Genomic DNA, 17,911 nt, shown 5'->3' on the forward strand with positions numbered 1-17,911 from the left:
CCTCATAGCGGAAATATATATGGACTTAAACCTCTGTCATATGACTGCAAGCTTCTGTCATTCAAAGTAGCTTTAATAGAGAGGGTAAATTAAAAACATTTTCCAAACAGTTTGCAAAAAAGTTATTTCGTTTTTCTGTGAATGTAAATGAAAATTAAACAACAATTATTTGAACACGAATTACTTTGAGAAGCTGGAGGAAATAACTGTCACTGTGACTTCTCTTCTTTACGTCTTCCCCATGAATCCTCCAACGAATAGAGCGCTGCATTTCAAATCTAATGCTAAGTGATGCTGGTGTCCCACGCAACCCAAAGTGAATGACTGCATACTTGAATAGTTCAGGTTGATGTCTTATTACTGAATTGCAGTGTGTTGTATTGTGATCATTCTGTGGTTGCTGTGTTCTCAAAGCTCACCTTTCTCCTTGCTTGGATGATTTCATGGAAGCATTTTAAAAGATTTGCCAGCTTAAAAATTCCCCAGGATTCACTCCAAATCAATTTCAACAAATCAACAAGTTTTCTTAATAAACAAGCTGAAACGTGCCTTATTCCACATGCAAGATTCTAGAAAAAAAAACAAGAAAAACTCCCCCACAGCTAGTCTGTAAGCTCCTACGTCATTACCGTATTCAGTCGTATAGCATAACCACAAAACAGATTCCACCACAGATGTTGCACCTGTTAAAGCAGCAGGTAGTGTATTGCTGCCTTGCACTTAAAATGCCCGTGGTCTGAATCCTGCTGTAGTACCTTTGAGCACAATACTAAGCTTAAATTGCTCCTCAAAATGTTTGACAGTTGAAACTGTAATACATTTATTCATTTTGCTGATGCTTTTCTTCAAAGCAACTTACAATTATTTACCCATTTAAACAGCTGGGTATTTTTACTGTAGCAACTCAGTACCTTGCTCAAGGCTACTACAGCTTGACATGAGACTAAAACCTGCAACCTTTGGGTCCAAAATCAGCAGCACTAATCACTATGCTACTAGTAAAGGCTGAAAAATGTTCCTCTCCTAATGAGTTACATTCCGTTATTCATAAAATCTTGTTCATTCAGTCCCTTTGCAAATGCTCAGGTCACTCAGAAACAGCTTAACAAGTCAATCTGGAGAAATCACCAGCTCCTTAAATAAAATATAACTTGATGACTGAATTCACACACACACATTTTCAGAACCGCTTGTCCCTTACGGGATCACAGGGAACCGGAGCCAACCCGGCAACACAGGGCGTAAGGCCGGAGGGGGAAGGGGACGCACCCAGGACGGGACGCCAGTCCGTCACAAGGCACCCCAAGCGGGACTCGAACCCCAGACCCACCGAAGAGTAGGACTGCAGTCCAACCCACTGCGCCACCGCACCCCCTTGTGACTGAATTCAGTTCCTTGAATTCAAGTAATATATTCAGCAGAGAATTTACCATCTTATGCTGCTTAGCAGCACCTTCCCACCCGCCTCACCTATATTTTTTGTGCTTTCATATCAAAGTGTAGTTCAATATCTCAGTTTCTTCTATACTTTTGTAAAATGAAGGTATCTCATCAAGAGTTCACCAAACTGTCACCAGAAGGAAAGTTAATCCTACTTATTGTCACCAGTCCAACATCTTTGTGATGGGCACAACTCTGATTGTGTGCTGCTTTTGGACAAAACACAAGATGAGACTCGTTTCCTCGACACTGAAACTCCTCGGCCCATACTTGTCCCTCTCCTGGACCAAATCTGGATGTCCCCACCACCTCTGCAGGTTCCCCACAGTCCAGGGACCTACAGACCACCTCAGCATCCTGCCAGTCAAAGTCAGCATCACACACTGTTCCCCAGATCTTTCCCTGTTGGACTTCCAGTCTCCCAGAGCAGGAGTGAGCTCCTCCTTTTAGCCGAATCCCTCGATGACCTGGGGTGATACAGAAGTCAATCTCTTCATTCATCCATCCGTTCATGTTCAGCCATTTCTTGTGAAGTTCAAAGTAGAGGAAAATAATCTGCTTTTAATACATTTCTGTATAAAAAAGTTTTCTCACACTTCACCACAGTCATTTATGACTTTCTCTGTGATACCTCAGACACATCAGAAGTACAGTCATGTGAAAACTCTCTTTTAGTTCAATTGGTTAAATATTCCAGGCCAAAAATAACTATCATCAAGTCCTCACCAACTTCTATAATTAAACAACTATTGCCACATACAAGAAAAAACACAAGATTTCACTATTTCTTTATCCTACAGAAAATAAACCAAAATGCAAAAAACTATGTGGAAACAATGAAATACACCCTTACAGCCTCTTTTGGAATTACGAAGATAATGGACTACTTAAGAATCATGTGTCTGCATCCAACTCTCTCCACTGGTGTAATGCACTTTGTGTTTTGTTCTCAGAGACATACGTTGTTTTGGAAAAAGCATCTGCTAAATGAATAAATGTAAAGTAAATGTAATGAATAGCCAGATGTTGGTAATAAAATGCACTCGATTAGTTGGTCATAAGGAAGTGTGACCACCTCTATGAAAAGACAGCTTTTGGCAGTCCTGAATATTCTGGTGTACACACACACAGTTTGAAACTGCTTGTCCCGAGCAGGGTTGCAGCGCACTGGAGCCTAACCCAGTAACGTAAGACACGAGGCTAAAGAGTGAGAAGACACACCCAGGATGGGTCACCATTCCGCTGCAATGCACCCCAAGCAGGACTTGAACCCAAGACCCACCACAGAGAAGCCGCCAGCCAAATCCACCGCACCACTGCGCCCCCATTTATTCTGGTGTATGTTAACATTATACCAAGGAGAAAAAGACCTGAACTTAGAAATGCAAGTGTTGCTTCATTCGTCTTGGATCATTACTTTTGTTTTCACATTAAATTTAAAAAAGTGAGAACAGGATGAGCAGGTACACACACACACACACACATTTTCCGAACCACTTATCCCATACGGGGTCACGGAGCCTACCCGGCAACACAGGGTGTAAGGCTAGAGAGGAAGGGGACACACCCAGGACAGGAAGCCAGTCCGTCACAAGGCACCCCAAGTGGGACTTGAACCCCAGACCCACTACAGAACAGGACCTGATCCAACCCACTGCGCCACTGCACCCCTCTAGGATGAGCAGGTAAATGACTATAAAACGAATTACTGGTTGAAATGAAACAGGAACCATGTGTGCTGCATATTGTACTTCCTACCTGATAAAGTCACTTGATAGATGTGCATGGGAAGTAAACAAATCTTCACGAACCAAGACTTGACTTTCAGTAACCTGTTCATTCGCAGGTCCACCAATGAACTGAAATGAACCACAGTCCAGCTGTCTGCCAGCCACTGTAGAAGGCTATTTAACCCTTTTTATATCAGCAGAGACTGGACCTACTGCCCCTGCCCACCACTGTCCCCAGCGATAGACCTGTAATGTCCCTGCACAGGGGCTACCTGCATTCGCCATCCTTACTTCCTCAGTTCCTGGAGAGAGAGTGGGAATAGTGTGACTGTCAGAAATGCAGTCCTCAAAGTTCCTTTAGACTAATATTTCTACAGTCAGATGATCATGGTTATCACTGAACTCAGTTCTGCATGGAAAAACATGCTTTATGTACCCGGTTTATAAGTATCACAAACATGCCATATACCCATAATTAGAAAAAATGCAATACAGCAGAGTACATGTTGCAAAACCCTTTTGGACTTAGTTGTGGATATGTAAGTTCAGAAACGCTATTAACATGAATTTACGGTGTTCATACAATCAACTTCATAAACAGGTAGAGTAAATATCTCTTTCATTTCTTTTGAAACTCCTCTTGTGTGGCCTTCCTGCTACTGCCATCAAACCTTTACAGGTGATACAGAATGCTGCTGCCCGAGTTGTGTTTGACTTGCCAAAGCATTCCTATGTATCTGCCTTACTCATTTCTCTGCGCTGGCTTCCCATAGCTACCTGGATCAAATTTAAGACGCTGGCTATGGCCTACAAATGCATCAATAGAACTGCTCCTAGCTATTTAGAAGACTTGATCATCTGCTACATCCCAGCCAGACTGCTATGCTCTTCCACATCTACCCGCTTGGTGGTCCCATGCATGAAAAGTAAAGCATGAACATTCTTGTTTCTGGCTCCGCAGCGGTGGAATGACCTCCCCCCTTGCTCAGAACTGCTGAATCTTTGTCCACATTTAAAAAGGGTCTTAAAACTCATCTCTTCCGGACTTACTTCTGCCATAATCTCTTAAATTGATATAAGGTATAAATGTTCATGAACGAGCTTGGACCAATCCTTTACAGAGCCACTCCTGCAATGTAACATAAATGTATCTCAAAAAAAAAAAACTATCAGGAAGGTGATGAGGAATTGGTGATATTCTGGTGAAGTTTTATGCAGCTACTTGTGTGATGAGCGTCGGTGCATGCCGTGAAGGCAACAAACTAACTGTACTTAAGAGTCACACATCTGCAGCTATGTCTCTTTCTCCTAAGGTAATGCACAAATTCTATTTTCTATGAGATGTACGTCACTTTGGAGAAAAGCGTCTACTAATGAATAAATGTAAGTGTAAATACAAGGCTATAAGTAAAACAATTTGGAAATCCTCTGTTGACTAAAATGAAAATGATAAGCTAGTAGAGCTGAGATTCAGTTACAAGGAATTTAACATTTTCAGCAATATTTCTGCTGAGTAAATTGTGATGAAATTTCAGAAAGCAAAGTTATCATATGAGTATAATAGCAAGAGTTTAACCAGAAAAATGTAATTGTTGGAATCAATTTATGAAGTACTAAAAATTACATCTGTACAAATCAGTCCCACACCATTTCGTTGTACACCTTCAGCTCACCTTAGATCTGTCATAAAACCTTTAAAGGCCACAAACAGAGTTCAATATTTACAGCTGCAATTCAAGTGCAATTTCACTAGAAGAAAAATAAGTCATTTTTCAAGGTAGAAACTTGAAAGTTCAACCCGAAGTTCCACACCATCAATATTACTCCAATTGTCTCTCTGAAATGTTGCTTTAAAGTGCAAATGTGGTGTTAGAGAACCATTACAGTTTACAGTCTCATACCAGATATTGTATCCTACCTGAGCAGATAACTCCAGCAGCTTGTGAGGCAAATCTATGTGTCTGAAGTCAACCGCTCCACAATCCCTCAGTGCAGACTCTGACCCATTGCAGGAAACATCTCTGAGCAGCACCCTTCCAGAACCTTCTCCAAAGTGAGCTCTAATTGGTGTTACTACAGCAGAGCCACAGCCCAGCTGTCTACACACCACTGTAGCATCGTTTAAGTCCCAGTTATACTGGGCTACTGTCCCCCACTGTCCCCAGCGGTACACCTCCACTGTCCCAGAGCAAGGACTGCTTCCATTCACCAGTCTCAAATCATTAGGTCCTGGGAAAACAGTAGTCAGTAAGACCACAATGTCAGACCTTATGAGATACAAATAGGGAATGAATATATTAATCAATACATTAAAAGAAAGGAAGGAATTGACAGACATTTTGTTAATAAAGAAGAGAATCTTTTGTGTACAACTTAGAAGACAGTCAGAGATCAGAAGTAACTGACTAAAAGTTTACTTTTCTAAATAGGAATGAAGATGTTCTTGTATTTACCTGAACAGGTGAGCCCCACATTTCCATGTCTACAGCTCTGCACTGATCTATCTGTGGTGAGACACTCATGCAGGAAGGACCCATGACCTTCACACCGGAAGTGTTTAAACCAGATGGGACCTTCACCTTGACCAAAGTGAGACCCCCTGTGTAGAGCTGAAGGACCCCCACAGTCCAACTCCCTACAGACCACCTGAGCATCCTGCCAGTCAAAGTCAGCATCACACACTGTAGCCCAGGATTGATTGAACTTCACCTCCAGTCTCCCAGAACAGCAATCAGCTCCACCCACAAGTCTCAGAAAATCTGCCACAATTCAAGTAATTGAACAGTGTTAAACATAAAATATAGAAGGTAAAAGTAGACGTCAAGACAATGGATTTGTGAAATGGTCTGTGTGCAGAATATTTAAGTAGATAATTGTTTTCATAACTACATCTCCTACTTAAACAGATCACTCCAGCATCAAATGTATGAGGTAAATTGTGTTCCCTCCCATCCAGTGACCCACACTCCCTCAGTGCAGATTCTGTCCCACTACAGGAAACATCACCCAGGACCATCTTCCCAGAACCTTCTCCAAAACGGTCTCCACTTGGTACCGACACAGCAGAACCGCATTCCAGCTGTCTACACACGACTGCAGTATCGTTCATGTCCCAGTTAGGGTGATAAACTGTCCCCAACGAAACACCTGCACTCTCCCAGAACAAGAGCTGCTTCCATCGACCAGCCTCACATCATCAGGTTCTGGGGATGGAGAAGAGACTCAGTGACTAAGTTACAAACCAAAATACTCCGTGAGCTTTGTTTGACTCAATGACAAACCAGCAAACTAAAGGCAAGAAAGTTCTATGTAACTAACCAGCCAACAACAGTGGAAAAAAAGAAGCATGTATTTTATGCATAAACAAGTTTGTGCATATTTTTATATTTTTCTGTCATATACTGTCTTTTGGAATTACAAATTTCCTCACTTGTTTTGTCTATTTAAACTATTGAGACTCTTTCAAAGTAGAAAAGCTTCTGTTTGGTATTCATTAAGTGTTTAATTAGGAAACTGCAGTTGGTGTCATACTTACACACTTAACTGGGATGGTAGTTGATTTGTTATTCAAAAAGTTTGTGATCTAATAGCAAAAAGGTGCAGACGGGGCTCATCGGTTTTCTACGCGGCTAACATAGATCTGCAAAAACGACTGTAATCCAAGAATTTCACATATCTGCATCTATAACTTTTCCTCTACTTCCTCTAAGTTGTACTTCACTTCTAATGAAAATGTCTTCTAAATAAATAGATGCAATAAATATGTCCAGCAGCCTGGACATCTCTGCGGGGTGGGTTGTAATACCAGGTCATTTTTGACACAAGTAGGTCATTACAGTCTCTCTCTACGTTTCAGAGACTGTGAAGAGCAAGGAGGAGAACAGCCTCTCCTTCTGGTGAGCTGGGTTGGCCCATGTTTGCAACTGGGTGTTTTGAACCGCATGACAGGAGTATTTATGAAACTGTATAAATAAGAAAGCCTAATAAAGAAAGGGACCATGGTGTTGGAGCTCACTTGCGGCAAAGAGATCCCTTCTTTTACCTCCACATTGTATGAAATTCACTACCTATTACAGCCATAATAATAAAAATGGAAGTTTCATTGTAAAAAAAAAACTGATTTAAGTTATATGTTATTTTCTCAGAAGACCTGTCCATGAACTTTGAGCTGGAGGGATTACTTGGAGGTAAAGGATGATGGAGAAGAGGCACTTTACTGACTGCCTAAATGCAGAAGCATAGGACCATTTATGCCTTGTTCACCTTGTATTTTACTTCTATTACCCCCTATCCACTCCTTTGACTACAGCCAGCTCTTACAATTCAGTCTTTATCTGTCTGTTCACCAGGTGACACTTTGGCAAACAATTTAAATTTGTATGCTAGCTCTTTCTATTAATAAAAACTGACTACTGCTCGAAAAGGTTCATACTGGAGAAAATTCATCATTCAAAACTTTACAAGTTTGGGACCAACTGTATAGGAAAATATTCTTTGTAATCTTTTGGTATAAGAATTAGTTTGCAACAAAGAGACTGTCAAATTACCTTGACAGTTCAGTTGTACTTCATGTGTGCGGTTCTGCTCTCGTCTGTCTGAGGTGAGACACTCATGTAGGAAAGACTCGTGACCTTCACACTGGAAGTATTTAGACCAGATGGAACCGTCACTTTGACCAAAGTTAGACCCCCTGTGTAGAGCTGAAGGACCACCACAGTCCAGCTCTCTACAGACCACCTAAGTATCCTGCCAGTCGAAGTCAGCATCACACACTGTAGCCCAGGAGTGACTGAACTTAACCTCCACTCTTCCAGAACAGTGATCAGCTCCATCCATTAGTCAAACTGTTTGATGGCTTAGTGAAAAAAACAGATCATGGTTTGGGACTGCTTTGCTCAAGGCCTGTAAAATTATTATAATAGAGGAAATGATGAATTCAAAATTGTATCAAGAAATTTTACAGAAGAATTTCTGGCTAGCAGCTCATCACACACACACTGGTTGAAACCGCTTGTCCCGAGCGGGGTCACTGCAAATTGGAGTCTAACCTGGCAACACAGGGCACAAGACTGGAGGGGGAGGGGACACACCCAGGGGGGGATGCCAGTCCATTGCAAGGCATCCCAGGCAGGACTAGAACCCCAGACCCACCAGAGAGCAGGGCCCAGCCAATCCTGCCGCGCCCCCATGCCCCCCACTGCAGCTCATCACCTGAAGCTTAATATATGTTGGGTAATGCAACTACTGTATACAATGACCCAAAAGACAGGAAAAAGTCTACAACAGAATGTCTTAAACAAGAAAAATTGTGTTTTGCAATGGCCGAGCTAGAGTCCAGATCTCAACTGAATTAACATGCTGTCACATGACATGAAGTGACCTGTTCACATAAGGAATTCCAGAAATATCCATGAACTGAAACAACATTAGTGGGGGTGTGGTGGCGCAGCGGGTTTGGCCAGGTCCTGCTCTCTGGTGGGTCCCACTTGGACTGCCTTGTGATGGACTGGTGTCCCATGCTGGGTGTGTCCCATCCCCGTCCAGCCTCACGCCCTGTGTTGCCAGGTTAGGCTCCGGCTTGCCGCGACCCTACTTGGGACAAGCGATTGTGGCCTGTGTGTGTAAAACAGCTTTGTGATGAGGAATGGTCTAAAATTCCTCCTGACCATTGCACAAGTCTGATCAGCAGCTATAGGAAATGTCTGCTGGAGGTTATTGCTGCAACAGAATTGTCCCAGTAATTATATACAGAGATTGGCATACTTTTCTCAGCTTGAACTTTATGTTTAAAATATGTATTCAGTATTCACAACAAGAAGCACAACTATTTGTTACTAGTTTAACCAGATTGTCAGGATAATATATAGGCAAACTTTCATTTGTATAATGCCCCTGATGCTTTGTTCAGTGTTCTGTATCACTGAGTAAGAAAATTGCTCTAAAAAGTTAATTGAATTGAACAATAGAGAAAAACATATTTTGAAGATCAGACCACACCAACTATGATACCCTTTTAACATTTAATGGTAGCACTGTTTACTCTGGCATCTTTTCTGCAAATAGATATCAAAGATCAACCAAAAATAGCAGGAAATCAAGCAGAAAATAGTGTGAGGTTTGCAGTGAAGGATGGCTGGGAAACAGTTACCTAGCTGGACAAATCACTGCAGCATCATAGATGTGAGGAGACGGAATAAAACCTATTGCTCTGACATGATTGGCATTTTCAGACTGAAACATGGACAGTACAAACTCTGTCCCATTGCAGGAAACTTCTGTAAGAAGCTCTTGTCCAGAACCTTCTCCAAAGTGAGCTCTGAGAGGTGCTGATATAGCAGAGCCACAGTCCAGCTGCCTACACACCACTGCAGCATCATTAATGTCCCAATAAAAATTAACTACTGTCCCCCACTGTCCCTCACGATACACCTCCACTGTCCCAGCACAGCGGCTGCCTCCTTTCACCAACCTTACATCCTCAGGTCCTGGAGAAAGAGAACTGAATCAGTACAGAGAAATTACAGTCCTGACAGACAATCGTGAACCATTAGATTGACAGACATTATCATGTCTCTTATGTTGAGACACATTATCAAGTCCCAGCTATTCACCGATTGATCCCATAAATGGGTCCAGCATTTGTCATCTTATTATACTGGCCCGCAACACCGTAGAACACCAAAGCTGTAAACACTGTAGAAATTAATTGAATTAAGGTGGTTTCCTGCTCCAATTTTATCACCATGCACTGTTTTGCCATCTAAAGGTTTGGTGAATAATCGCATCCTGCTGTGACTTTGCTACAAAGAAATTTCAGGACATAGACAAGTGAAGAAACTGTTACCAAAAGTACATAAAATAATTGTTTTAGGTTTCTTTGATTTTTTTTTGTGAAATCATTAAAAATTCATATATTAGCTATTCCTAACATGTGGAGGCTAGTGTACAGTAATAGTGCAGTACTAGTAAAACCCTTTTTTTTTTGCTTTTCACACTTATCAATAGCATTAATACCACTGGATCCTTACAGTTCACATGATGGGTTTATACTGTTGTTTATACTGGTTTTATTGCTCTAAACATATAAGATAGTGATTTTTTTGCTGTTGAATTATTTTTATAACAACTTGTATAAAATATAGTCTTGGACATTGAGTCTACGTAAATGATTTTATGTACAGTCACAGCATGTTTGTGGTAACCATTAGGCTCTCAAGTGTACTTAGACATTTACATGGATGTAATAATTAAATTGTTTTTTTGGAAGTTTCATATTTGAGCTATGTAGCTGATTCCATTTCTTGTTCTGTTCTTTGTTCAAAACCATTTTTTGTGTTTTCCTTTCTGAATCATCATCATCATAGGGGTGTGCTGTTGAGTTGATGAAGGTGCCTGCAAAGGAAACAGTGGTGTATTTTTGTTATATTTGGTAAAATATGCAGTGGCACCTTCTGATTAGTTGTTTTCCTTTTCTGAGTTTCTGCAGTGTTTCCTGCCCCGTGTCTGGTAAGGTAAAACTCAGTGTGACTGGTGGCACTGGGCTTGGTGGGGGTGATGGGAGGGAGCAGCGTCTTCACTTGGGTGCTGTAACATTGAGCAGCAGCTCGGTGTCTTTCAGAGCTCAAGTTGAATATCGATGTCTTCACATGACACAGCAAAATACTTCTCTGCCCTCTGTTGAGCTGCTGGTCTCCCCTTTAGTAAAAATACAATAATTTAAAATTCTTTTTGTGCAGCTGTCCTGTAGTTTTTTATTTTAATCATATGGATCCAAATCCACAGGTAATGACTTCATACCAATGTAACAGTGTCACATCCCACGGGGTCACTGCCCCTCCTGGTCAGAGGCGGCGCCACTCAGTGCCGCTAGCTAACGCTCACCTATCACCTCACAGTCTCGTAGGACATGGAGGTATAAAAGGAGCCAGCGGAGCAGAACTAGTCGCGGATTCTTAATCAGCAGTTCTCTTGTGCTTCGTTGGCGATTGGTAGTCTCTTGTTCCCTCAGTTTGTTTTCTAGGTGTGCATGTTCCAGTCCCGAGTGCCCGTCCCGTCAGTTCCTGCCTCTTGTTCTTCAGTCCTGGTCCATCGTTCCTGTCCGGTATTTCGTCACGTCTCAGGGTTGCGGTCAGACTCACAGATTAGCGTTTCACTGTTCACCGTAGTTCCAACACCGTGTGTGTTTCCTGGTCTCGTGTTTCTTGTTTCACTTCCACCGAGTGTCTTACAATACTCACCGTACACGTCTAACCTCACACTGCACGTGAAGTCATTATATATTTCGTCTGTGTTTGGACGTAATAGCAACGCGCGTCCGTGTCGGACTCCCGTCCGGACGATACAGAAGAATCCGCCTGCTAATATGACTTCAGCGGAATGGCGTGAGCTGGCGGATCTGACAGAGGCGAACCAAGAACGGCTCCTGGTTTGCGCAAACGCCGCTAGCCGCCTCACAGATCAGTTGGAGCAGTTGACACGACTCCTCAGTCACGGTGGGCGGGGCGCCGATCCGACCAGTTCGCAAACGCATGATGATTGGCGGACATGTCTTTTTGATCGTCTTTATGCTTCCTCGGGTCCTCGCGCAGAGCCCACGAGCCCTGTGCAGACCAATGGGATCAGCGCTACTGAGCAGCTGTCCGTTCCCTTCCCGGAGGCTTTGCAAGGTAGTAGAGGTGAGAACCAGAATTACACAGAATACTCAATCTCCAGTCCAGCCTCTCTGTTCCCAGGGCCCTACTCTCCAGAGTCACCCCCTAGCCCAGACAGAAAGACAGAGAGACAGTTCTTCCCCAGCACCAAGAGTTTTCAGGTGCGTTCCAGGTCTCCAGTGGAGAAGACATCCAGCCCCCGATTGTCAAGACCACTCTCTCAGGAGTTCTCGCCGGATTACCGGAGCAACTCCGGGTCCAGCCGGACCCCGACGCCGCCAGGGCAGCAGGTGCCCTACAGCCCTGTGGACAGTGAGCCGGCTCAAGCACGCAACCTTGTCAGCTGTGCAGGGCTCGAAGAACAGTGCGTCAGACAGGGAATAATACGACTCAGTAACGGGCGTTTGACAGAGGAGGAAAGGAGGCGCCGTTTTCTGCAACGCTTGTGCTTTTACTGTGGAGCTGCGGATCACGTGCAGGTTTCCTGTCCAGTGCGGCCACCCCGTGGATCCCAACGGACCGACTTACTGGTGAGTGATGTATCTCTCCATACCTCCCTGTTGACATTACCAGTTACAGTATCCTGGGGTTTCCAGCAGCAGCAGACGGAAGCTATGGTAGACAGTGGCGCTGCAGGGAATTTCATGGATCATGATATGGCCGCGTCCTGGGGCTTGCCCTGTGCCCGATGCCCCAAACCCCTGGCTGTTAAAGCTATTGATGGCGCTCCAATCGGGTCGGGGCGTGTAGAGCAGCGCACAGAGCCCGTTACTATGCAGGTAGGGCCACTCCATAAGGAACAGATATGGTTCTATCTGATTAAGTCCCCTGATAACCCCATTATTTTGGGATATCCATGGTTATGCACCCATGACCCTATTATCTCTTGGAGGGAGGGGAAACTGCTGTCTTGGGGACAGCAGTGTCCCGAACACCTGGAGACATCTTGTAACTCCACATCCATAGAGAGCCCTAATGCAGATCTGCCCCTGCAGCTTCCAAGGGAGTATGCAGATCTAGTGGCGGTGTTTAGCAAACACAAGGCTGCAGAACTGCCTCCTCATAGACCTTGGGATTGTGCTATAGATCTTTTTTCGGGCACTACACCCCCTAGGGGGCGGGTATACCCTCTTTCTCAACCTGAACATCAGGCAATGGAGGCTTATATAACGGAGGCACTAGAAGCCGGATTCATCCGGCCGTCTACCTCTCCAGCTTCCGCTGGCTTTTTCTTTGTTGAGAAAAAGGACGGGGGTTTGCGCCCCTGTATTGATTATCGGGGGCTAAATGCCATTACTGTGAAGTACCCGCACCCCTTGCCTCTTATCACGTCGGCCCTCGAACAGGTTTCCGGTGCTACCATCTTTACTAAACTGGACCTTAGGAGCGCATATAACCTGATTCGCGTTAGGGAAGGGGATGAGTGGAAGACCGCCTTTAGCACCGCCCTCGGCCATTATGAGTACCTGGTCATGCCTTTTGGCCTGGCGAATGCACCTTCCGTATTCCAGGCTTTTGTTAATGAAGTACTCAGAGAACTAATTAATCGCTCAGTATTAGTGTATCTGGATGATATCCTGATCTTTTCTCGGTCCCGTGAGGAGCATATTGGACATGTCAGGGAGGTGTTGCAAAAGCTGGCAGCACATAAGCTGTACGTGAAAGGGGAGAAGTGCCAGTTCCATGTGCACTCTGTGGATTTCCTGGGGTACATCCTAACACCCAACGGGGTCACGATGGATCCACAGAAGGTCTCGGCAGTTCTGTCATGGCCCCAGCCAAAGACAGTAAAGGACCTGCAACGGTTCCTAGGTTTTGCGAATTTCTATAGGCGCTTCATAAGGAACTTCAGTTCCGTTGCAGCCCCGTTGACTGCTCTGTTAAAAGGAGCCCCTAGGCGCCTGACCTGGACTCCTGAGGCGAGTCAGGCCTTTGAAGACCTAAAGAAGCGTTTTACTTCTGCCCCAATCCTGAAGCACCCTGATCCCAAACTGCCCTTTATTGTGGAGGTTGATGCATCTGAGGCCGGGGTAGGGGCAGTGCTCTCACAGCGCCAGGGAAGTCCCCTGAAGCTCTATCCATGTGCGTATTTCTCACACAAGATGTCGCCTACTGAACAGAATTATGATGTAGGAAACAGGGAGCTCTTAGCCATAAAGATGGCCTTAGAAGAGTGGAGACATTGGTTAGAGGGGGCTACGCACCCATTCTTAGTGTTAACTGATCACCGGAACCTGGAGTATCTGCAGAAGGCAAAGAGGCTCAATTCCAGACAGGCGCGGTGGGCCATGTTCTTCACCAGGTTCCGTTTCACGGTGACCTATCGTCCTGGCTCCAAGAACGGCAAGGCCGATGCCCTGTCCCGTTTGTTCGAGGTATCGCCTCAGCTCTCCCCACCAGACACCATCTTGTCCCCGACGCAGTTTGTGGCTCCTATCCGTTGGGCTTTATTGGACGATATCCAAGCAGCCCAACGTCAAGAACCCGGTCCCAACGAGCAGCCCCAAGACAAAGAATACGTCCCGTCCACTGTTCGGTCCGAGCTCCTACACTGGGCCCATGATGGTCCAAGTACAGGACACCCAGGGGTCAACCGAACCTTGAAGCTTCTCGCTGAACGCTTCTGGTGGCCATCCATGAAACGGGACGTACGAGACTTCGTCCTTGCCTGCACCACATGTGCCCAGGCCAAGGTCCCACGGCAGCTGCCAGCAGGGCTTTTAGAGCCACTCCCGATTCCCAACCGTCCATGGTCCCATATAGCGGTGGACTTCCTTACTGATCTTCCGTGTTCTGATGGAAACACCACCATATTGGTCGTCATAGATCGCTTTTCCAAGGCCTGTCGACTGATTCCTCTGAAAGGTCTACCTACAGCCCTGGAGACCGCGGAACTGCTGTTCCAACATGTCTTCCGGCTGTATGGCCTGCCAGAGGATGTCGTCTCGGACAGGGGACCCCAGTTCACCTCAAGAGTCTGGACGGCCTTCTTTGCCCGCTTAGGAGTCTCAGTCAGCCTCTCCTCTGGTTATCATCCACAGTCTAATGGGCAAGTGGAACGCCTCAACCAGGAGGTTGGACGTTACCTGCGGAGTTACTGTGCTCAGAATCAAGCGGATTGGAGCAGATACCTCCCCTGGGCAGAGTACGCCCAGAACTCCCTGGTCCATTCGTCCACAAACTTAACTCCTTTCCAGTGTGTGCTCGGTTACCAGCCTCCGCTGTTCCCGTGGACGATGGAGACCAGTGGGTTGCCAGCTGTGGACGACTGGTACAAGAGGAGTGAGTCGGTGTGGGAATCCGCACATGTCCGTCTCCAGGAGGTGGTATCCCACCAAAAGGAGAAGGCCGACAAAAGGCGTAGGACTGTATTGTACCAGCCAGGGCAGAGAGTATGGTTGTCCACCCAGGATCTCAAACTGCATTTGCCCTCGAGGAAGCTTGCCCCCCGTTTCATCGGCCCCTTCAAGATCCTGAAGAGGATCAACCCGGTTTCTTACCGTCTTCAGTTGCCCTCGCATTATCGTATCTGTCCCACGTTTCATGTTTCGCGCCTCAAGCCCCATTGTGTTTCCGCCCTGCAGAGCCCAGCAGTTGCTCCACCTCCACCGTTGGATGTGGATGGTTCTCCTGCCTACTCCGTCAGGGCCCTCTTGGACTCCAAACGGAGACGGGGTACGCTGTACTATCTGGTCGACTGGGAGGGCTATGGGCCGGAGGAGCAGTCTTGGGTACCAGCACGGGACATCTTGGACCCAGCTCTTATTGAGGACTTCCATGAGTGTCATCCAGATCGGCCTGCTCCGCGACGGCGGGGGCGACCGCCTACCCGCCGGCGTTCTGCGGCTGGAGCCGCCCCTGGAGGAGGGGGTACTGTCACATCCCACGGGGTCACTGCCCCTCCTGGTCAGAGGCGGCGCCACTCAGTGCCGCTAGCTAACGCTCACCTATCACCTCACAGTCTCGTAGGACATGGAGGTATAAAAGGAGCCAGCGGAGCAGAACTAGTCGCGGATTCTTAATCAGCAGTTCTCTTGTGCTTCGTTGGCGATTGGTAGTCTCTTGTTCCCTCAGTTTGTTTTCTAGGTGTGCATGTTCCAGTCCCGAGTGCCCGTCCCGTCAGTTCCTGCCTCTTGTTCTTCAGTCCTGGTCCATCGTTCCTGTCCGGTATTTCGTCACGTCTCAGGGTTGCGGTCAGACTCACAGATTAGCGTTTCACTGTTCACCGTAGTTCCAACACCGTGTGTGTTTCCTGGTCTCGTGTTTCTTGTTTCACTTCCACCGAGTGTCTTACAATACTCACCGTACACGTCTAACCTCACACTGCACGTGAAGTCATTATATATTTCGTCTGTGTTTGGACGTAATAGCAACGCGCGTCCGTGTCGGACTCCCGTCCGGACGCTACAAACAGACACATCTGAGTATCACTTGCCACACATTTTCATGCTGCAGATGTCCTGCAGTGTTGATTGCCATTACTCCCAAATCTCTTTATTTGAATTCATTGTGGAGCAGCTTTTGTTGGACATTTTGGAAACCAAACTGCATGAATTTCAGTAGTTATGTGCTAGTTGATGCAAAATCCTTGTCTCTGTGTTGTTGTTGTTTCAAATCTCCAGTAAAACTGTTGAGTTGACTGAGTCAGTCATTGACCAACTCAGTTTGACCTTCATTGCTAAAATATCTGAGATGTTTCACAAAAGCGGTTTTTGGGCAGTATAAATTCTGCAGTACAAGTAATAGTAAGCAGTCTGAATTCTGTTGGTACGGCTGACAGTGCAGTATGCTGGGAATGTATGTATAGGTTGTAAACTTGAGTCACTTGAGTCCTGTTGGCTTCATCGAATCAAGACTTACAGCGTGTACTGGAGAGGTTTGCAGCTGAGTGTGAAGCGGCGGGGATGAGAATCAGCACCTCCAAATCTGAGGCCATGGTTCTCAGTCGGAAAAAGGTGAATTGCCCCCTCCGGGTTAGGGGGGGAGTTGCTCCCTCAAGTGGAGGAATTTAAGTATCTCGGGGTCTTGTTCACGAGTGAGGGAAAAATGGAGCGGCAGGTTGACGGACGGATCGGTGCGGCGTCCGCAGTAATACGGTCATTGTACCGGTCTATTGTGGTGAAGAAGGAGCTGAGTTGTAAGGCGAAGCTCTCAATTTACCGGTCGATCTACGTTCCTACCCTCACCTATGGTCATGAACTCTGGATCATGATCGAAAGAATGAGATCGCGGATACAAGCAGCGGAAATGAGTTTCCTCCGCAGAGTGACTGGGCGTACCCTTAGGGATAGGGTGAGGAGCTCAGTCGCCCGGGAGGAGCTCAGAGTAGAGCCGCTGCTCCTCCGCATCGAGAGGAGCCAGTTGAGGTGGCTCGGGCGTCTGCTCCGGATGCCTCCTGGACACCTCCCTGGTGAGGTGTTCCGGGCATGTCCCACTGGGAGGAGGCCTCAGGGCAGACCCAGGACACGTTGGAGAGACTACGTCTCCCAGCTGGCCTGGGAACGCCTTGGGGTTCCCTCAGAGGAGCTGGAGGAGGTGTGCGGGGAGAGGGAAGTCTGGGGGGCTCTGCTTGGACTACTGCCCCCGCGACCAGGTCCCGGATGAGCGGAGGAAGATGGATGGATGGATGGATGAATGGGAAAAAATAAAACACTGTATTTCCAAGAACCTGACTGGACTAAATGTTCCCTTGATTTTGGTCCTGTCACTGAGTGCTTGATTCTAAACTTTGACCCTTGTTCTTGATTCATACCTGTATTTCACTCCAAAATACAAGCAATGGTCTTACCTGCTGAGGAGAGCAGAAGTGGCAAAAAGAGGAAGAGGAGAAGCAAACAGTTCCCCATATTTATCAGAGTAGACAAATGCTGTTCCAACTTTTACCCTGTACTTGGAGACACTGAGTTGCTGTTCAGTGTTTTAGCACTTAAATGAAGACGCAGTTCTCCAACCAACCTGATGCCACCAATTGCAATGAGCTTTGCCATATTAGACACAGGGCAGGAAATGCTCTAGAGGCTCATACAGGTTTGACAGCTAAGCAGAAGATGCAACTGTTGTTTTTGCCATATATTCCAAAAACACACAAGA

Source organism: Scleropages formosus, chromosome 8, assembly GCF_900964775.1.
Source record: "Scleropages formosus chromosome 8, fSclFor1.1, whole genome shotgun sequence".
NCBI classification, from domain to species: domain Eukaryota; kingdom Metazoa; phylum Chordata; class Actinopteri; order Osteoglossiformes; family Osteoglossidae; genus Scleropages; species Scleropages formosus.